This window comes from Pteropus alecto, unplaced genomic scaffold, assembly GCF_000325575.1.
Source record: "Pteropus alecto unplaced genomic scaffold, ASM32557v1 scaffold28, whole genome shotgun sequence".
Lineage (NCBI taxonomy): Eukaryota > Metazoa > Chordata > Mammalia > Chiroptera > Pteropodidae > Pteropus > Pteropus alecto.
The window spans coordinates 2,585,764-2,592,946 of NW_006441063.1; the positions used below are offsets into that span (position 1 = coordinate 2,585,764).

General features: G+C 40.3%; 1 pseudogene; it reads right to left on the reverse strand.

Moving 5' to 3' along the window:
* Positions 1–2,980: 2,980 nt before the first annotated feature.
* LOC112484930 lies at positions 2,981–3,098 on the reverse strand (annotated as a pseudogene).
* Positions 3,099–7,183: the final 4,085 nt, after the last annotated feature.

Consider the following 7,183-nt stretch of genomic DNA (forward strand, 5'->3'; position numbering starts at 1 on the left):
TGGAGAGGCAGTCTCGTGATTAAGCAGGGGTTGGGGATTGGAACTATCCCGTGGGTGTCTCTCCATGATGACAGGTTCCTATCTTCCTCCTATAGCACATTATGCTGAAGACATAGTTAAGCTTGTGCTTAAATAAACAATTTAATCAGCAGCCCAAAGTTTTCTTTTATCACCCAATCTCCTGGCTAGGCGAAATAATTATTTTTCATCTTCTAACCAGTTGACTGTTAAGTATCAGGCAATGCCAACAGAATGCTAGGCATTGCTGAATCTTTTACTAGTTTTTTGCTAACATAATTCCCATGGTAGCCAGTTTTTCAAAGACCTTGTAACTAAACATGGCTCTCAGAATGACTGTGCTATAAAGAAGTACTTTGCAGTGTGGAAGGAAGAGAAGGGTTTTTTATGTAACATGACTGCAGCAAGTGTTCTGATCATTAACAAAGGAAATGATATACAGGTCAGATTACAAGCAATACCATCACCAGTTTAAATAGGGTGAATATTTCTAGGCCCCATCTGATGACCAATGCATCAGGACTCTCTCAGCCTTACTTCCCTACCTGTAAAAGAGAGCTGGTAATGTTGACTATGTATAGGTGTTCTGAAGAATAAATCATATCATGTAGAAAAGCATCTAACCCAGCTCCCAGCATATAGTTGGCACTCTCTAGATAGGAGAGACTTTGATATTATTAATGACTGATATATCTCAATTCTTATACAAAAAAGGTCATGCTAATCAGTTTTGGGTATTGCAGTCCTTAAAAAAGATGTTTCACTTGCTCTTTATCAGTTTTTCTGTGATATGTGCCTTCTACAAAAGAGCTCCCCTGCAATAGGCTCATGACTGGTATAGATATATTTACATTCAAGAAAAGGCACTGTGGTAGACCCCACCTCTTAGCTGCTATCTCTCTGAGGCAATATGGAATTACTGAAGTAGATAGGAGTGGGGATAAGTTGAGACTGTAAAGTATTCTAGGTAATTAGATGTACCATCCACTGAGTCACAGGTTTCTTTTGGCAGGTATATGGTGGAACACCCTTCCTGTCACTGCAGCCCTTCCCAAATCCACTCCCACTCCTGGCCTGTGCTCCAAACTCCTCACAGGCCCAAGGCCCTCACACACAGTTCACACGTGTGGCTGGCAGAGAGTGGAATGACTTACCTCACTAATAAGTCCTTTCCTGGTCCTGGCATCATTGGCTACCCATCCCACAGCCCCTCCGTAGGCTCATCAGAACTCACAGGATGTCTCTCAGCTATTCTCTGTGACCTCAGCTTCCTCCATTCCATCTTCCACACATGGTTAGGAGGCCTGTTCCAAAGACCCAGATCTGCTCCTGGCACCACCCTGCTTATGAGCCATGACATGTAGAATAAAGTTCACACTTCTCAGCAAGATCAAGAAGGCTTGCTCCAACCCAGCTCCAGCCTACCCTTGGCAGCCTTTCTTTCAGACCTTTGCTCTTGCTGTTATCTTTCCTTTGCATGACCTCCCTCATCATCTGCTTGTCCAACTTCTTGACTTTTAACCTCTAGATCAAATGTCATCCCATTTCTGATACTCCCACTTTAATCAGTACCAATTACCCCCTCTTCTATATTTCTACAGTAACTTGTATGTCACTCTATTCCAGTACTTTCGAACACTATAGATATTTGCTGATGGTTTATGGTACTACTTGACTGTAACCTCAATAAGGATATGAGCTATAATTTATTCAGTATTTCCAACACCCAACATACTACCTGATCTGTGGTAGTAGGTGAGCTTTGCTAATGAAATAGAATAAATTGAAAGAAAAATTCCATGGAGTGGCTGATGCAGGTAAGACATGAGAAATGCAGAGGCACCATCAAGGAAGTCTAGTAATACTTCTTTGTTAATGGTTTTTAATTTTTCTCAGGATCATCTTTGGAGAATTAGCCACACTTTCCTGCTATACACTCCCTTTCCCACCAAATCAATAACCATTTCTATTCTTAGAGCTGTCAGTCATCCCATACTTATGATTTTGAACCATACATATATTCCATCCATTGCCCATTTTTTACTCAGCATCCATGAAGCCCATGAGGCTGTCTCTTTAGAATTTGCCTTGCCAGTCCTGTTCACCCTCCACCACACACAACAGCCTCGTCAATAGTTTACATGTGTGAAGTCAAGAGACTCCCCATTTTGGTACAAGAATTTTCTAGGGACTCACAATTATAGCCTCTTGCATAACCCTTCTGTTGTTTCCTGCCTCTGGGCTCAAGGGTAAGTTCCACACTCCTTGTCAGGGGACACAAGGACTTCTATACCCTGACCTTCTCCCCAGCTCTCCAGCTTCTATTCTTACCACTATCACCCAGCTCTGGTTGCAACCATCTGAGTTTCACTACTGTTCTCTGAACAAACCAGGCTCTGTTGTGCTGCTTTGCTTCCCAACATGCTGTTTCTGAAATGCTTTCCCCTCCTCCTCCATGTAGCAAACTTCTACTCATCCTTCAAGGCCCATTTCAGCTGTTGCCTCTGTGGCTTTTTGGAAAAATACTGTATGCTGTCTCATAATGGGTCTCCCTATTTCAGTTTTTTTTTCTTTTTTTGTTTTTGTATCTTTTAAATTAAATTAAAAATTTGGATATCAGGTGCAGGTTATTAGATTATTCATAATTCTTGGCTAATGACATACTCTTGTCATTAGTTCATGCACACTCTATAAACACTAGCAAAGCCAAGGTGCAAGATCTTGATAATAGTGTATATGTCATCTCCCCAATAACCTATGCCTTTGACTTCCAATTTGCAATAATTTTGAAGCATATATTCATCATTCCAATTATTTTCTTTTTCTATAGTTTTATTACAGCTACATACACATTCCTTTAAAATATATAAATATTTTATTTTAGTTGTCTCTAACTTTAGCAAAAAAGAACAACATGCTGTATACAATCTTTTGAAGCTTTTTTTTTCAGATTTTTTTTCAATGCCTACAACACCTGGTATTCCTAGGTGGTCTCCCATCCAAGTACTAACCAGGCCCGAACTTGCTTAGCTTTCAAGATCAGATGAGATAGGGCACGTTCAGGGTGGAAGGCCATAGATTCAGATTTTTTACTGCTAAATTTTATCCATATTTTTCTGTGTAACTGTTTTTTGTTTATTTAGACTCTCATGCAGAGCCTCTATGCAGAGGTGACAGATTTAGCAAGTAAAAATAGAAGACACTCAGTTAAATCTAAATTATAAATAAAAAACCAAATTTTTTTAGGATAAATATGTTCCATGGTATAGCTGAGACATTCTTATATCAAAAAGTTACTTGTTGTTTGTGTGAAATTCAAATTTAACTAGGCATCTTGTATTTATCTGGCAATCCTAGTTCAGGAAAAAGCTGCTGTGAACATTCCTATATGTGTCTCCTATTGGCTATTCCAGGGTTTCTCTTGGATATATATCCAGGTGTGTGAATGCTCGACTTTCGAAGGTAACATCAAACTTCTTGTTTAAGTGGCAGTTCTTAAAGACTTACTCCATCTCCCATTTGGAGAATATAAAAAAGGGTCAGAGTATGGGAAGAGAGGATTGTATGTGAAGAGATTGTTGAAGAGCTGTAGCTCTGCACTGAATGTCTTCTCCCTCTTTTAACTAAGGGATTAGGTAGATTATTACTCTTTAACCCCAAGCCCAATAACGGGGCTTCAAGGTGCTTTGAAATATGTTCCCTGCAGTTAGGAGCCTCAGGAGACCTTACCATGTGCAAGAATGCTAAAGTGAGCTATGGATCTTGGATTGCTTCTAGCCAGGGCCATATAGCTGTGAAAAGAATCCTTAAGTGCTTTAGTGGCCAAGTCAGTAGAGACTGCTGCCTTGGGGTGACCCTGGACTCCCAGAATATGTTAAAACAAGAGACACAAGTGTGTGATCCATAGATCCAAAATTGCCATGGAAGAGGGAGAGCTGATATGGAGCCAACTTGGGTCCTGAACAGAACTGCAAGGCCATCTTAGCAGAAGGAGGCTGGAGGTGTCCTGCCAAAGTTCTAACCGAGGAGCAATCTTAGGCCACCACCCTAAATGGTGACATATCAGCCAGAGGTCAAGAACACTATAGTGGGAGAGAGATCTCCAACCATGGGAACTTCTGAAGAACTCAAGAGAATACCTCAATAGGGAGATAGTTGGCTTTATTCATCTTTCATGCCCATCCAAGAATGTCAACTGAGGCTCCAGCTTTAACTCTCTGAAAATGAAATCCAGAAAGAGCAAGGCCACTCTGTGGAGTAGGAGGTGTCTGCTTCCTGGTCTTTCCTCCCTCCCCCAGTGTCAATAGTGACTGCAGCAAAACAGCAGCTAAGAAATGGGGTAGGTGAGCAGGGACAGAGGAGAAGTTTCAGTCCCCACCTGCCTTCCCCACTGCAACCTGTGAGTCTAAGAGGCCTGAGACTGACATCTTGGATGGGACATTTTAATTACTTAGTTATGACTTGAAGTGACCATAGCAATCTACTACCTAATAATGAATAGAAATGAAACCTGCTCTGTTTGCATTCAGGTTTTGGGGGATATTCTCCTCCCTGAGTAAAATCAAATAATCAAGTGCTGCTTTGTTCGCATTGGAGACTATGCTTATCTGCATAATAGTTACGCGAGCATGTCCTGACCTGTGCACATTCACCTCACACATACATTCAACCACATGCAATCAACCACACTGGACTTCCAACCAGCCAAGAGGTCAAAGGGTTTCTTTCCCTTCCAGCCTCCTCTGGGCTTTCCTTCCCCTTTCTATTTCTCTTTCTCTCGCTCTCTCCTCTTTCCTTTTCACTTCCCTCTGTAGAGCCCACTGCATTTTAATACTCTCGATCTTTGGGTCTTTCTCCTTCAAATACCAGGGTCTTGGTCCTCACTTTATAAGGAAGGCAAGTCGTAGGGAAATGAGAGGGTTGCTTTGCAGGTGACAGATAGGATTAGAAAGGCCCAACAGGATGTGAGTACCCCGATGACAAGTAGATTATCACAGATCAGAGTTTGGAAGTACACTATCTTCCTGTTGGACTCTGAACTCCTGGAGAGCAAAAATCATGTTTTATTTTCCTCAGGGTCTCTAGCAAGTAGCACAGTGCCTGGAACAGAGTAACGTTTAACCAAAGTTTATTGAAAGGATGAGCAAGTGAATGAATGAATTAATGGGCAAATGGATTGCATGAAAGGCCACAGGGATCAGCATTCGGTCTCATCCATTTCAAATTTTATCCCCAATGATGAAGATATAAAGGCTGTACCTAGCAAATTTGTGAGAGCCAAAGCTGGGCAGAACCCCTAACATACAAGATGATAGAATCAGGACTCAAGATTGCAACTGGATAGAAGGAATGGTTGAAAGAAACAAGATGAAATCCAATAAAGATAAATGCAAACATCTTCACTGGATTCAAATGGTCATGGCCCCATTTATGAGAAGGAAACTCAGCCCTCTTTGAAAAGCCCCTGGGGATTTTCTTCACTAGATATGAGTCAACAGCAAAATATGACTTCCAATATAGACATTCATAACCAGGCTTGGTCAAGCTATCTCAGAGAAGGTTAGAGTAAGGAGGAGATTGCCAAACTAGAGCATGTCAGGAAGGTAAGAGATCTGGAAACTTCAATATATAAGAAATAATTGAAGAAATGGGACATTTGTGCCTGGTGTTAAGAAACAGGGAGTCAAAAGAGTAGCTTTAAATTGGTTGAAGAGCCATATTTTAGAAAAGGAGTTAGTTCTAGAAGGCAACACCATAGCAGAAATTACAGAGAGGTAATATATAGCTGAAGATACTTAAGAACTCTCTAGTAATCAGAGTATCACAACCATGCTCTATGAGGCAGGAGCACTCCTAACCACCTTACAATGTCCAAGGGAAGCTCAAGAATGTTCTACAAGGGTTTGTGCAGGACCTGGCCTCTGAAGTCCCTTTTGGTCTTGATATGCTATGATTCCAACTTTGGGTAATTGAGGAAAACATGTCTGAATTCAGGAAGCAAGTGAATTACACAATGAAGTTTTTTGCTTATACAGACACTAGCTATATCAGAAGCCAAGTACATAGTATGGCCTGATGAAAGGTTTTGGGAGGCCAAAAAGGAGGGAGATGAATCAGAACAGAAATTAGGTAGGTGCCACTATGTTTGCAAGGCTGATTTAGAACCAAAAATTCAAAGGACACTCATAATCTGTTTCAATAAGAATAAACAGAATTCATCAAGCATGAATAATAGGCATATTCCAAAGTTTCCTATCTCCTGGAATTAAAAGCCAAATAACTCAAGTCTTCTAGGGTCAGAAGCAAGTGAATAAACAGGAAAGAGAAAGAATTGTGACACTAAATCAGGAGCCAAATGCTTTCAGATTGTTTTGTTTTGCCAAATTTAAAATACACATTTAGAGTCTTTGGTTTTCAACATGTACTTACCTTAAGGGAGAATGAATATATGTGTGGCATCCCTTGAAGTCTCAGGCTCTTCCCCAGACTTACTGAACCAAAATATGCATTTTCCCCCTCTTTATTGAAATATAATAGACAATTAGTTGCTTGTGTTTACATTGTACAATTCGCTGAGTATTTTTTTTCAATTATAGTTGGCATACAATAATATACCAGTTTCAGTTATATAGCATAGTGATCAGAGATCCACAGAACTCACAAAGTGATCACCCCACTAAATCTAGTACTCCTCTTCTCCCTTACATATTTATTAAAGCGTATGTTTAACTTCATGATAAACTGTGAAACTGTTTTCTAAAGTAGCTGTATCATCATTTTGCATTCTCACCAATAATGTATGAGGGAGTTCCAGTTGCCAGTTGCTCTGCATCCTCACCAGCACTTTGTATTGTCTCTCTCTTTTTTTTTTTTTTTCCCTGCTCAGCGATGGAGAGCTTTGGGCCCCGACCCCCAAGTGACAGATCGCACAACCGGGGGAAAGTGGGGCGAGCCAGGGATTATAAAATATCTTTTTCCATCCCTTTACTTTTAGTCTGTGTGTTTCTTTTGATCTGAAGTAAGTCTATTGTAGCTAGTGTATGTAAGAGTTTTATTTTCTTATGCATTCAGTCAACCTATGTCTTTGATTGGAGCATTTAATCCATTTACATTTAAAGTAATTGTTCATAGGTATGTAGATATTGCCATTTTATTATTGACATTT